This window comes from Balaenoptera borealis, assembly GCF_965194805.1.
Source record: "Balaenoptera borealis genome assembly, chromosome: 1".
Lineage (NCBI taxonomy): Eukaryota > Metazoa > Chordata > Mammalia > Artiodactyla > Balaenopteridae > Balaenoptera > Balaenoptera borealis.
In genome coordinates this window covers 154584203-154599380 of record NC_138860.1, presented here as the reverse complement: position 1 = coordinate 154599380, position 15178 = coordinate 154584203, and the positions used below count along the sequence as shown (strand labels likewise).

Sequence of the window (15178 nt, the reverse complement as noted above, 5' to 3'; positions counted from 1 at the left end):
GCGCTCCTTAGACCCTCCTCTGGTCTGTGGAGAAAGTGAAGCTGGACCTTGGTGTTCTGCATGGGGTGGGCCCAGCCAGCCTTCTGACCTCTGTGCAGAGACACAGCACGGTGGCCTCTGCACCGGGAAGGGGGGATGGGGAGCATCTCTCTGCATCTCTGTGCTGCTGGGGTCAGCTTTTCTCTTGGGATGGGGCTGGGATCATGGAGGCCACTTCTGTCTGTCTTCCTCTTGCAATGCAGGCTCCTTGGGAGGATATGGGAAAGCATGGCTCTTTCTGACTCTCATTGAGATTGGTCCAAATATTCCAAAAATTTTCCTATCTAAGTTCTCAAAGATCTTCTTAATTATTAGTAACATTTGAAAGAAAATCAACTCCCACATGCCAGGTTCTGTTCTGGGCACTGAGGTATAGCAGCAAATAAGAAAGAAATGGCCTTCGGCTCTGGCCCCGTAGCACACACACCACCCGCCTCTGCCAGCTTCTGGGACCCCAGCCAATTTGCCATCAAGCCAGAGCACAGGCAGCTTGGTCAGGTGAGGCGAGATCATCAAGTGCTTCAAGAAGAAGGGATTCTGCCTTGTGGCCAGAAGTTCCTTCAGGCCTCTGAGGAACATCTAAAGCAGCACAACATTGACCTGAAAGACAACCCTCTCTTCCCCGAGCTGGAGAAATGCATGAACTCAGGGCCGGTTGTGGCCATGGTCTGGAGGGGCTGAATGTGGTAAAGATAGGGCGAGTAATGCTTGGGGAGACCGATCCAGCGGAATCTAAGTTGAGCACAGTACAAAGGGACTGCTGCATTCAAGTTGGAAGGAACATCATTCATAGCAGTGATTCAGTAAAAAAGTGCTGAAAAAGAAATCAAGCTGCGGTTTTAAGCCCAAAGAATTGGTGACTACAAGTCTTGTGCTATTGACTGGATCTGTGAATAACAGTGAAGCAAAGCAGCAGTCTCCTTCAGCACCGCTTGATGTGTCCCTGGGCACGGCTCTGCATTCCATGGACTTGGAAACAGTAGGATTAATCTTTCCTTCCTAAAATACTTGCCAGTAAAGACTTTGGAAACTGAGAAAAAGAAAAGAAAGATAGATAGACGGAAAGAAAGAAAGGAAGAGAAACAGAAGGAAGGAAGAAAGAGAAAAGGAAGGAAGGAAGGAAGGGAAAGAGACAAGGGTTATGATACGAGGCAGCCCGTTCTCTGACCGGAGCTCACAAAGGGCTATGGGACCATGGTGGGACTGAGGGGGCTGGTACCCAGATGTGGTAGGTCCAGACAAAAATTCTGAAGTCTAAGCAGGAATTTGCTAGACTAAGGGAATGTAAGGAGGAAACTGGCCTGTTCCAGGGAGAAGGAGCAATGCCTGCAAAAGCCCATCGTAGGGAGAGAGCAAGTTTCATTCCGGGCCTTGCAGTGGCTGTTTCTTACATGTGAATGACTGGTGAACGGCAAGGAGTAGGAGTTGGGGAGGGGAGTATAGGGCATGTGAAGGAACTGAGGCTGGCAAGAGAGGGCCAGGATCAGGCAGGGTCAGAGCCATGAAAGTGGAGGAGGCTGAACATTATCCTGGAGGCAGTGGGAGCCAGGGAGGCCTTTTAGCTGGAGTGACATGGTTGCATACGTAATTAGAGAAGATGTCAGTGATGCTGTGTGGAAGATGCACAGGAGGGAGAGGAACCTGGAGATGAGTTGGGAGACTGGTTCTTTGAACCAGATGTGGGATGATGATGGATGGTCTGCAGTAATAGAAATAGGACTGGAGATAATTTGTGAGACTGAAGAGGTGGAATCAACAGAACCTTGGTTCCCATGAACTCCCATGAATTCTGAATCATTTCGTTTTCCAAATCCACTGTATCCTTTAAGCAATTCAGGTATCACATCCACTAACACAGTAATAATAAAGGAACTAATATGGAATTGTATGGGCTTTATTTGTGCAGCTTTGGAAATGGGTCTTATCCACTCACCACCCATCGTGACATAATAGGAAATCAGAACTCTGGATCATCAGGAGCTGAATAACTTCACCTCACTTCGTCAATATAATCATAGCCTAAAGCAGAGAAACCTGACGTTTTAGTTACCTGAGTTGCAGCTGGTCACCAAGATCTGGTCTCTCTTGTCTCTGCCATCACCCTGCACGTAGCTGTCCACATTACAGTCAGAAAGATCTTTCTAAAATGAAACTCGGATCTTGCCTTCAAATCCTGTGGGAGTACCAGCGTTCCTCTCTCCCCTCTCAGCACCCTCTCCCTCAGTGGGCCTCATCCACCTCCAAGAATACCACCTATAGGCTATTTATTCTCAAATACATCTCATGGTCAGAATGCTATCCTGATCTTCAGACTCCAAATCCTACATGACAGCCCAAGCTTGGTCTTCCATCAGCCTCCCATCTACCAACCTCTGCCTCTTCTAATGCTTCCCAGTGCTGTAAATGCTTCCACCAGCCATGTGGGACTCATTCCTGGTCACCATCTTCCCTTTCTCTTACCCTCACGCTCAAGTCATTCTGATTTACCTGCTTCTTTCCAGCCCTGCTGCCGAGGCCCCCACCCCCGAATCTAGACCCCTGTGTTCTCTTGCTGGGATCCCTTCAGGAACCTTCTATCTGGAATCCCTGCTTCTGTCTTGCTTCTCTCTAAGCCATTCTTCATACAGCAGCCAAAGGGACCTTTTAAAACATAAAATGGAATATGTCATCCTCCACCGCTCTGCTTAAAATCAAGTAGCACTTCCCACTTCTCTTAAAATACCATCCAAAGATGACAGGGCTCAGCATGATCTGGCCCCTGCCTACCTGTGTTGGATTTGTAGCAAGTCAAGTTAGCTATGCTGGAACTACATTTCCCAGAATTCCCTTCACTGCATATCCCAGGTGTGCAAGGGGGCACAGAGAGGGTTTGTGGGAGATTTGGAAGGAGGAAGCTGAACAGCAGTCATATTCTTTTACACTCGAAGTGCAGGGTTCCAGGCAGTGACTGGTGCAGCCGCTCACGCGGCATGGGGCAGGGCTAGCCTGCAGTTCCTCTATCTCCTGCCACACCGTCCTTTGGCTTCTTCTTCTCGGGCCCAGGGGAGTGTTCAGCTCCACGACGAAGGGCCCCGCTTCTCCTGCAGGCCGCCGGCATAACCCAAGGAGGAGTTTTGGAGGCCCTGAGACCTTCAGGATTCCATCTTCACTTCTTTCCTCTTCGACTCTCTGCCCTGGTGACTTCAGGCCCCAGCATCAGACACAAAGACAACAGGCTCAGATAGACAGTTACACCACCTGTTACAGCTGCAGAAGGTCAGCTCCCTGTAATGAATCCCTTGCTCTTACTCCTAGCAGTTCTGTTTCTGGGACTGGACCGCGCCGTGACCAATGCCCTGCCTCACCAGGATCATCCTGGGCAACGCCCCCTCATGCTCACTGCGGCCAGCCTCCGTGGCCTTCAATTTGTTTTTTGTTTTCTTGAACATGTGATGCGCCTCCCACTTCTGAGCCTTTATGTGTACTCTCTTCTTCCTTCGTGTGTATGCTCTGCTTCACATTCTCTGCCTGGCCGACTCCTGTTCTTCCTGCGGATCTCAGGCCTGTTATGTTTTCTCATGGCACTAAGTACTTCTTTGTTTAATAGCCCTTAATGGTTTGTGGGGTTTTTTTGTGTGTGCATGTGTACATGGTGTGACCATTTCTATTATGTCTGTCTCCCCAGCAGGCCATGACCTTCATGTAGGCAGGGCCACATCTGATAGCTTCACCTCCTGTAGCCCAGCCTAGCCCTAGCGGAGTGGGCGCTCCATAGTAGTTCTTTCGTGATGATTTATCTCACAATTGAATGAAACAAAGAATGAGCAGACAAAGGGAAAAAAGAAAGAAAGGGAGAAGGAAAAAAAAGGATGAAAGAGAGAGAGGGAGGAAGGAAGGAAGGAAGAGAGAGAGAGAAAGAGGAAGGAAGGAAGGGAGGGAGGGAGAGAGGGAGGGAAAGAAAGAGAAGGGAATAAAAAGAGGTCTTATTTGTTGTGCAATTTTCAGCTAAGTTACCACTTCCCCAGGAGGTTGGGTTAGAGGCCCCTCTGGGTTCCCTGCTGTCACATCCCTTCCCACACTGGATCCTGAGTGTCTCCTGCTTTCTCCTCTCCCCCACCAGACTGTAAGGTCTCTGAGGTGGGGGCTGGGTGGGAGGAGCACAGTGAACGTGTGGCAAAGGTGCTGGATTCACGGGAAACCCGAGGTTCTCAGCCTGGCGTTCCTTCCAGGTCTTTTACCATAAACTCCCTGCTCACCCCCGGGGCTCAGCTCTTCCTCTCCCCAGAGTCTTCACCGTTACCTGAACAGTCATGCTCCCCTGGCCTCCAAGCCTTTGCACACGCAGTTCCTTGCTTGGGCTGGCCTCCGCTTCTCTATCCGACAGCATCCAGATGCTCTTCCCGCCAGCCTTCCAGAGCAGGCGCCACCCGGCCGGCCAGAGGGCAGGCTGCCGGGGGCAGGGAAGGCTCACTCAGCCTGCGGGGCTGATGACTTTTTTCCAAGGGTTTTCTTCCTCCCAAATGCTTCCCCAGTGATTGAAAGGTTTGCCTGAAATAACGAAGGTCACTGAACCAAAAAACCCACCAAAACTGAAGGGAGGGCTCAAGTCAATCCTGGATATTGTTTCCTGGGTTCTGGGGACCATAACTCCCTTCACTGCCAACACTCTCAGCTCTGCCCCTGCTGGGGTGTCCTACAACACACCCTGCCCTCCACCCCCTCCCAACTCAGCGCCCTTCCCCCTGCAGGCTGTGGAGTTAACTTGGGATCAGTAGTATGGCTGCCTGTGGTCCAGAGATCCAGTCCTTATGCTTCATTCATTCATTCATTCATTTATTCACTCACATGTATTCCTTTTGGACTGGGCACTAGGGGTACAAGATTAAGAGTCTCTGACTAGGTGAGAGGCATGTAAACAGTCACAGCCTCATATGGCAGAGGGGATCACAGGGGGCCAAAGAAGAGAGGACACGGGGGACAAGGGAGCCTTTTCCGAGGAAGTGACATCTAAGTGGATACCTGAAGGATTGTAGGATTTGGCTAGGCAGAGGGGCAGGTGTTCCAGGCAGAGAGAACAGCAGGTCAGGCCCTCAAGCAGAAGTGAGGGCTGAGAGGCTGACTGGGACCACATCACAAAGGGACTTAGAGGGTCACAGTGACAAACTTGAACTTTTCCCAGCGGGCAATGGAGAGCCACTTATAGGTCTTTGTCTATCCAACTGTGAAACGGAACTAACCACCTTGCATGTGATTCTGCTGAGGAGGGAGGCCTTCTAGTGCCTCCTCTGCTGTTATCTACCTCACTGTGGGGCCTGGGCCTGTCCTTCCCTCCCCGTACCCCAACCTGCTCCACGCCCAGGCCTCTTCAACTAGAGAATGAGGCACTGGGACTAAAGGCTCTGCCAGCTCCGAGATGCTCCTATTCTAGGATAATCTCTTTAGTTAACTAATTAATTAAATAAGATTTTCTGAGCACAAATTTGATGGCAGGCATTTTATTTATTTATTTTTTATTTGTTTATTTATTTATTATTTATTTATTTTTTAAAAAATTTTTTATTTATTTATTTATTTTTGGCTGTGTTGGGTCTTCGTTTCTGTGCGTGGGCTTTCTCTAGTTGCGGCGAGCGGGGGCCACTCTTCATCGTGGTGCGCAGGCCTCTCACTATCGCGGCCTCTCTTGTTGCAGAGCACAGGCTCCAGATGCGCAGGCTCAGTAGTTGTGGCTCACGGGCCTAGTTGCTCCGTGGCATGTGGGATCTTTCCAGACCAGGGCTCAAACCCGTGTTCCCTGCATTAGCAGGCAGACTCTCAACCACTGCGCCACCAGGGAAGCCCAATGGCAGGCATTTTAGAAGAAGATGGGGATCCCCAGTGCTCTCCTGCAGGAGCTCACGGTGTGCTGGGGAAGAAGATACCCGGAGCTGTACCCATAGCATGAAGCAGAATAAGTTCAGAGCTGTGGGAGCCAAGTGGAGTGAGCAATTCATTCTCCCTCAGGGATCTGGGGGCAGCTTCAGAGAGGAGGTGGCAGATGACCTGGGCCTTGAAGGCTGCACGGGGTTATGAAGATAGGGCCTGCTTTGTTCTGGGAGAATGAGTCACCTGGGGGGCTGGAGGCAGGAAGTGAGGCCTGGAGACAGGTAGCCACCAGGCCCTGGAGGCCCTGAATGCTGCGCTCGGCGTGTGCTCCACCTTCTGCAGGGCGAGGGGAGCCCAGAGGAGCGGGCTGAGCTCATCCGCTCTGTCTAGAGCTGACTTTGCTTCAGTGACTGGAGTCAAGATCATGTTGTGCAAACGGGAAAGCAAGGGTCATTTTAGAGCCCCAGCTCTCAGCCGGGCTGTGAGCCAGGTGCCCGAAATACGGGATCTTCCCTGTTTTAACCCTGATGAGAACTCTCTAAGACAGAAATGCTAATTTAGCTTTCACGGGAGGAAACTGAGGCTCAGAGCGGAAGCACTCTGCGTGAGGTCACACAGTGAGAAGGTGCTGGAGCCAGTGTCCCCGAGCGCCTGACCCCAGAGCTCTGCCCTTCCCCCCCGCCCCCAGCCACCCCTGACTGCTCGGTACCAGCCCTGGGCTCCGACCGTGACTTCTACCAGAGCCAGTGCCTGTGTCCAAGGCTCTGTCCGAGATGTTTCCGTCTGACCTCTGGGGATGGTGGGGTGTGGAAGGGAGTGAGTGTTGGAGGGGATGGGGAGGAAGTGCCCCCCATCTGTCCTGTCACTGCACACCCTCCAAGAATGGGCACCAGGCTCCCCACTGCCCTGGGTGGGAATAAACTCTTGAACTCTCCACAGAGATAACAAGTGCTATCTCCTCCCGGGCCTGAGTGTCGGCAGATGGGGCCTCTCGGGCCAACCTCCGGCTGCTTCCACCCACAGCTGTGAGGAAAAGCTGTCTGAAGATGGTGGGGGGCCCTTCAGGTTCTGCTCTCCCTTGGAGATGCCCCATCGCTTGCTTTCTTAGGGTCCATTCAGCACAGCCCCTGTCCCGTAGAGCCTAGAGTGAGTATGCAAGACCCAAGGGAGCTGTGGGGTCACATCCCAGCTTGGCCACTGCCCTGAAATGGGGCTGTGAGCAGACTGCTTCTTTGTGCTACAGCTTCTTCATCTGTAAAATGGGGATGATAACCCCTCCCAGGGGCCAAGTGAAACCGATGCCTGAACACAGCGAGCTCTTTGCAAACAGACGATCACTACAAAGCAGAGACAAAAAGCTAGCCGCACCGCCTGGGTCCAAATGCCCAGCTCCACCCTCTCCAGCTGTGTGAACTTTGGGAACTCTGGGAGAGTTTTCTTCAACTCAGTGCCTTGGTTTCCTCTTCCAGAAAATGAGGGTTTTGAGAGTGACACTGTTTAACTCAGACGAAGCACCCAGGACCGTGCCTGGCACAGTGGCAGGTGATATGTAAGTATCAGTTATTTATTTTTGGTGTTTCTCTCTACTTCACCCTCTGATCACTGGTCCTCCTGGGCCCTCCCTGCTCAGGAAAGCGCCAATGTCTCTCACTCTCCTTTTCTCCCCCTGGGCAAACCGCTCTCACACCCACATTCTCCCTCCCATTTCAGGGGGAGGGAGGCTCGGCAATCCCTTTCCAGCACGCGAGGAAGGACTGAGGCTGATGGGGACACAGGCTTTGTGGCCCAGCTTGGAGTGAGTAGCCTACATCACTCCGTCTCCCACAGTGCCTGCCTAGTGCTGGAGAACAGACCATCCTTCTCCTGATCCTACAGACAAAATGCCACTGTAGTGATTCATGGACTCAGGATCCCGGAAAGCCAAGACTGAAAGGGGCCCCAAGGGGTACCCGGCCTGTTCCACATCCCTGCCCCTTGCCCCCGATCTCCTAATAGAAGGCACCAGACCTCCAATATAATCTCAGGGTAGCAAGCCTGATCCAATGTCCCCTGCTGCTCAGACTAATGGCCAAGGAACACTAGGTCTGGGTCTCTCAGGCCTGGGGGTGAGCCTGTGTCCCTCCGCAGTCACAGCTGGGCAGACCGGCTCTGAGCCTTTGCTATTTGAGGGCTGTTTTGATAACCTCTTACCATTCCTCCCCTCTTGCAGAGCCCCACCTGATCACCCCACACCCTGGGCCTCCTCTTATCTCCTTGCTCTAAGCTCCCCATCCATTACTGTGCACGAGTTTTATCTGAGTCTCCATGGAATGAGATTGATTTCTATGAATAATTGGAATAGCTGACTGGTGACCCAGTGTTGCTGCCACCAGGGTGACTGGGGCTTCAAAGCTCACATCCAGCTCTTCCCCTCTCTCCATTCCCATGGCTGTTATCTGGTCCAGGCCACCCTGACCTTTGGCTTGGATCACAGTTACAGCTTTCTGACTACTCTCCCTGCCTGGTTTACTGCTCCTTCCCTCCCACCCCCTTCTTCCACTCCCACCCATCTCCTCTAGAGCAGCCAGATCCATCTGGTAAAGCTCAAACCCTTCCCTAGGCTTGCCAATTAGGGCCTTTCTGATCCAATCCCAATTTAACTTTTTGGCCTTATGGTAAAGATTCACCCTCGTGTTCCCTAGGCGTAATCAAAGAAGGTCTTCTCCCAAGTTGCTCCCTCTGGGGGTGTTCATTCATTCATTCATCAATCACCGTTGAACACCTACCTTATCCACGGGCACTAAGAATGCAGACAGGAATAAGGCATAGACCTGTCCTTAGGGAGCATGTGGGCTAGTGGGAGAGGCAGATGCATAAACAGGCCATCTGTAATGGAGTGAAATAGGTGAGGTGTCTAGGGAAGCACAGGGTTGGAGGGGGTGGAGGAGTGGAGCTGTGAGAACCTAGAGAGTCCTAACCCAGCCTGGAGTTAGTAGGGAAGGCTTCCTGGAGGAGGGGGCATCGACTGTGGTCTTGGAGGATGAGAAAACTGACCAGATAGACAAAGGACATTTTCCTGTTAAACAAAGCTTACTTCTTGATCCAGACCAATTCAAATACTGCACCCTCTAAGAATTCTTCTTTAATTGGCAAGACCCACACTGCCCTCCACCCAGGGCTGGCCTCATGAGTGTGCAGCTCGTGGAGTCCCTTAGAAGAGCCCACACTTAGAAGAGCCGCATGCTTGGTTTAATCTTCTGCTGTTGCTGTCTGAAATTATTCAGAATTTCAACAATTCACATTTGCACTAGGCCCCTCCAAGTTAAAGAGCTGGTCCTTCCTCCCTCAGCTCTTGTCACTTTCAACCTTGTATTATGCTTGTACCCTCCTCCCCAACGAGATGCCTTATCCTTTCCCTGAGGAGCATCTACAGTTCCGGGAGGGTCTGACTCATCCCTGTCCTCAAGGTCCAGCACAGAGGTGGGCACCAAAGAGCCTCTGTGAAGATTTTGGTGAATGCAATAAGACCCCACTGGAACCCAGCCATTTCATCAGAGCCAGGACAGCAACCCATGGGAGGGGGCGGAGTCCAGCTTGCACATGCTCCAGGAATTCAGAGACAGGAGAGATGGCTGTGGCTGGAGGTGGCAGGAAGTGCTCCCCAGAGGACCCACCACTGCTCTCCTGTCAAATGTCCCTTCTCAGCTCTCCCCGAGGTCTAGTCTCAATTCTCACCGCACTGATCCCCTCCCCCTTCTGGGCCTCTCCCTGGGCCTCTGGGCATAGCAGAGAGAAACTGGGAGGTAGGATGACAGCATCTTAATTTCCCTGCTAATTACAAGTGCTGGGAAGAGAGGTGCTAAATGCCACATAATTACCCAGGAGGAGACACGTGCCAGACTCCTGGCTGCTCTCAGCCCCAGGAATTTCACTTTAATGGTTTTCTTTTCTTCTTTCTTAAAAAAAAAAAAAAAGATAAAAAGAGTTAAGGCCTGGCTTTCTTTCTCCTTAGGCTTAGGAGTTAAAGAAAGCAGTCCCTTTCTTAAAGCCCTGTCTTTATCAGGGACCGAGATCCAGACCCTCCGCATTGGGTCTGGGGAGAAGGTCTGAGGATCGCAACTTGAGTTAGGCTGTGGGTGTGGAATGGGGTGGGTGGAAGGAGGAGCCCCAGCCTTCTCCTCCCTGCTTGCTTCCTGGAGACACACACACACGCCGCCGCCGTCACCGTCGCCACCATGGCTCCACCTTTGAGAACGGGAAACCCGAGATGCAGTCGTGTTCAGGGTTGCAGGCATGAGGAAGCAGGGAGGGGTCCCCTGTGGGCCCCCCTGCATGGGGTCCGCCACTCATCCCGAGGGCAGGGGTGGGTGCAGTGTCACCCAGTTGCTTGGCCTCACTCCTGTGCCCTGATGCCTGCCAGCTTCAGGCATAGCTTGAAAGGCTCCCAACAGGAAGCTATTAAGTTGATGAGCATTCTTGTGGTCCTGGATTGATACAGCGACGCTCTGTTTCGTAAAGCTGTTGTAATTTCCATAATAACATTTTCCTCTTCTTAAGTAAACTTGGACCCCAGCCCGAAGAATGTGGCTGGCTTTGCCTGGGGAATTCAGGACCTGAGATCGTGGAGGGAGCGGGAGCACTCCCTGGAAAGGTGGGAAGGGGAAGGGAAAGCCACAGCTCCCGGAGCCCAAGGACTGGGACTCATAGGGGCCGGTGGAGTCTGGCTGAGCAGGAATCTCTGGAGGACTCATAACTCAGCCCTGGGCTGGGCCATGGCCCCTCCCTCCTCCTGGGTGTATCCCTTTTATAACACAGGGAGGCAGCCTAGAGCAGTGGTCAGGAATACGGACTCTAGGTTTCGATCATAGAACCACTATATACTACTTGTGTGGTCCTGGGTAAGGCACTTAACCTCTCTGTACCTCAGTTTCCTCATCTGAAAAATAGGAATCATAAATGTACATAACTTACAGGTACATTGTGAGGATTAAATAAGATAATATATGTAAAGTGCCCAAAAGAGTACCTAGTGCAAAGCATGTGCTCCACACATTTTTCAAAGAAATCCACACAAATCACTGTGTCTCATAGGTAGTTTTATAATTCTAAGTTTCTCAGATTCTGGAGTCAGGCAATAATAAAATCTTGACATTTTTGAGCCAATGAGTTAAAAAACTCCTAAGATCATGTAGTAATGGAATCAAATAATAGTTAGCAATGTAGAGTCTTAGATTTACAGAATCCTGGACTATGAAACAAAATGATATTCACATCCTAAGGTCTTCAAGATAAGCCCGACACTGGGCATTCAGTGTCTGCTCCCACATCCCCATGACCATGAGTTTACTACCTTCAAAATTTGCCTCCCGGGAAGTTAATACTGAATACAGATCTCTCTCCTTTGGCAGCCCCACTTGGTCCTAGTTCTCTCTGAGCCACCACAGTGCATCTGCTTCCTCCTCCCAGGAGAGCCCTGAGAGACTGGGAGAGATGAAGACATCAGGTTTACCCAATGCCTGCTCTTCTCCTAGCTGCTTTCTCTTAGAACAAGGCTCTCCATTGTGTCACTGATAGGCTGCCTTGGTCTGACCAAGCCCTGCCACCTAAGGTCCCACAGTGAATACCATGTGAACTTGACCATGGTAGGGCTCAGAGGGACATCTGTTACCCTCCATTATCTTTTTTTGGTATATATTTTTATCTTCCAGTTTTATTGAGATATAATTTTTCCAGGTTTTAAATATTTAATATTATTTTCAGATAATATATTCATATATTTCCTCTGACTTTTTTTTTTTTAAAGGAACTCCTTTATTTATTTATTTATTTATTTTGGGCTGTGTTGGGTCTTCGTTTCTGTGCGAGGGCTTTCTCTAGTTGCAGCAAGCGGGGGCCACTCTTCATCGCGGTGCGCGGGCCTCTCACTGTCGCGGCCTCTCTTGTTGCGGAGCACAGGCTCCAGACGTGCAGGCTCAGTAGTTGTGGCTCACGGGCCCAGCTGCCCCGCGGCATGTGGGATCTTCCCAGACCAGGGCTCGAACCCGTGTCCCCTGCCTTGGCAGGCAGACTCTCAACCACTGCACCACCAGGGAAGCCTCTCCCCTGACATTTTATTAAGAAAAATTTCAAACTTAAAAATCAAAAGAATTATACAGTGAACACTTTTACATCATCGACTAGATGCACAAAAGTTAATATTTTGCTAGATTTGCTCTATCAGGCATCTGTCCATCCATCCCTCCCCCTCTATCCATCCATTAAGACAACTTATTATTGTGTGTGTGTCTGAAGTTTATTAATGGTACACACTCTTCCAAGCTATTTAAAAAATCTACTAACATCATTCTATTTTTTTTCATGTCCCTTTTAAGAAAATGGAAGTATAGTTGATTTACAACATCATATTAGTTTCAGGTGTACAACAGAGTGATTCAGTATTTTTATAGATTGTACTCCATGAGGTATAATTGACATACAGCACTGTATAAGCTGCAGGTGTACAGCATAATGATTTGACTTACATACATCATGAAATGATTATCACAGTACATTCACTGAACATCCATCATCTCGTATAGACACAACACTAAAGAAATAGATAAAAAACGTTTTTCCCTTGTGATGAGAACTCTTAGATTTACTCTCTTAACTTTCATGTATAACGTACAGCCGTGTTCATTATCTTTATCATGTTGTACATCACATCCCTAGCACTTATTTATCTTATAACTGGAGGTTTGTACCTTTTGACTGTCTTCATCTAATTCCCCCTCCCCCCAGCCCCTACTTCTGGTAGCCACAAATCTGATCTCTTTTTCTATGAGTCTGTTTGTTTTTGAGGTATAATCCACCTACAACACAATGTTAGTTTCTGGTACAAAACATAGTGATTCGATATTTCTATACATTTTAAAATGACCCTCTATCATCTTTTGATGTGGTCCAGGATCACGTTCTTTCTGGCAAGTGAGCTTCTCTGGAGCTCAACTCTTAGAGCCCATTCCAGTGAATAATTTCAGGAATGAGCATGTGTGTATGTGGGCATGTGCATGTGCGTGCCTTTGTGGGTGCAAACGTATAGAAGTTGGGAAGGGAGCCTTGAGGCCGGATCTCAGACGCTGAGAACATGGAGACTAAAGAGGGAAAAGAAAGGAAGTGAGATGATTGAAAGTCCTTCTGATGGGACACTGGCCCAGCCCTCACCAGGAGCAGCACCCACTCAAGTCGCGGCACGTGCTGCAGGATGGACAAGCCCCTGTCTTACACGCCTTCCAACTGTTGTGCAGAACACCCACAATTCCAATGATTGTTTCATAATTTCCCCGTACCCATTTCCTTTTAGAAGAAGCAGTCTGCCAGTGGAAGGCCTATTAGCCCCTGATGTTAGTGTGACCTCGAGTTCTGGGTATTTCCCCAAACATAACTGGCAGGGTATCTTGGTAGGGGTTGGGAATGAGGCATATGACTGTCTGGTGTGTCCTGCACCAAGATGTCTGAACAAGGAGCAGTTGGGGCCTAGATCCAGTCTGCTCACAGGATACACAACTTGGCAAGGGGCTGCGTCCAACCGGAGGAAGGGGCATCTTTTTCTAACACACACACAGGTGTCCTAAGGTCTAGCAGCAAGCAAAAGGGTGGTGGAGAGGGTGATGAAATAATGAAAAATGTAGGCCCAGAGATAAAGGAACTGAGAAGTGTAACAAATTTGTTTTGCCGCGAGAGGCACAGGGCTGATTCAAACTCAACTCCTTTCCTTGTTGAGCTTCAGTCTAATCAGGAGACATCCAAACAGACCATGATGAGAGGCTGGAGGAGGATGGGGATGAGTCTGGAGGAGGACCCTGCTCTGAGTCCTAGAGGCTAAACAGGAGTACACAGGTAGGAGAGGCTGGGAGGGGAAGCCTAGGCAGCATGGAGATGCTGGAGGATGGGCAACATGATAGTGTGATTTATAAGAAATAGATATTTGGTCATTCAGATGACCAAAGTATATTCCTTGTATAATTTTGGTCTTCGTCCACTGTTCTTGGCTCATAGCTCCGAAAACCCTTGGGATTTCCTGGAGGATAAGAGCAATGGGAATATCTTTTGTCATAATATAGGCTTTCTTGTCCTCAGTTCCAAATGTTTCAGAGCCATCAAGGTGAAATGGGTGTCTTGTTATTCAAGATGCCTTGTTTCACGATAACTGGGTTTAGATTAAAAGGTGGCTGTTGGAAAGCACCTCGGGGGGGGGGGGCTGATTGCCAAGGGAACCAACTGTGTGATTACAGGGTTGGAACTTTCAGTCCCACACTCTGATTCCTGGGGAAGGAAGGGGGCTGGAGTTTGAATCTATCTCCAGTGGCCAATGATTTAATCAATCCTGACTAATGAAGCTTCCATAAATACCCAAAAAGACTGGGTTCTTAGAGCTCCCATGCTGGTGAACCAGAGCACTTCCATGTGTCACTGTGTCTGGTCCCAAACTCCACGGAGGCAGAGAAGCTCTTTGTTCCAGACCTTGCCTTACATATCTCCATCTGGCTGTTGACTCATATCCTTTAATATCCTTTGTAATAAACTGGTAATCTAGTGAGTAAACAGGTTTCCTGAGTTCTGTGAGCTGTTCTACTAAATTAATTGAACTTGAGGAAGGAAGTGTGGGAACCTCTGGTTTATAGCCGGGTGGTTGGAAGCGCAGGTGACAACCTGGGCTTGCGATTAGCCTCTGAAGTGGAGGGCAGTCTTGTGCGACTGGGCCCTTACCCTGTGGAATCTGCCACTACCTCCAGGCAGGTATCGGCAGAGCTGAGTTTGATTGTAGAACACCCAGGTGTTGGAGAATTGCTTGGTGCTCTGGGAAGCCACCCGCCACCCCTCACCATGTTGGAAATGGGTGTTAGAATCATTTTAGGAGTGACTCTTAGCACCCAGCATAGGGCTTAGCATGAAGAAGTCCTTCAACACATATTGGATGAATGAATAAGTGATTAAATGAAGGTGTATGGGTGACAGTGAGGAGACTGGATAAAGTTGGGGAGATGGGCAGAGCCTGAATCTGGAGGCCCCCGCAGCTATATGTGAAGATTCTCCAATGTTACTCTTGTCGATGATGGGGAGCGATTGGATGATTCGATTTGTTAGAACGATCCTTCTGGCAAAGGCATGGAGGTGGCCCAGAGGGGTGAGGTTGGAGCAGGGTCACCATCAGCCATGTGTTGTCACCGCTCTGTCTTTGAGCTGGAAGCTGGGTGAGTGGGACAGGGCAGACCTGGCGCAGGTGCTTACTTCTGAGAGTTAAGGAAGGTAGAGCTAGGCGCACGGCTGAGCTGCCTGT

General features: G+C 49.9%; 1 long non-coding RNA gene across 1 annotated transcript; it reads left to right on the top strand.

The window, feature by feature from the left end:
* Nucleotides 1-872: 872 nt before the first annotated feature.
* LOC309618464 lies at nt 873-9841 on the top strand. Its single transcript, XR_014238500.1, has 3 exons — nt 873-3294; nt 7350-7429; nt 7591-9841. It is a non-coding gene; the product is annotated as an uncharacterized lncRNA (long non-coding RNA).
* The last annotated feature ends 5337 nt before the right edge of the window (nt 9842-15178 follow it).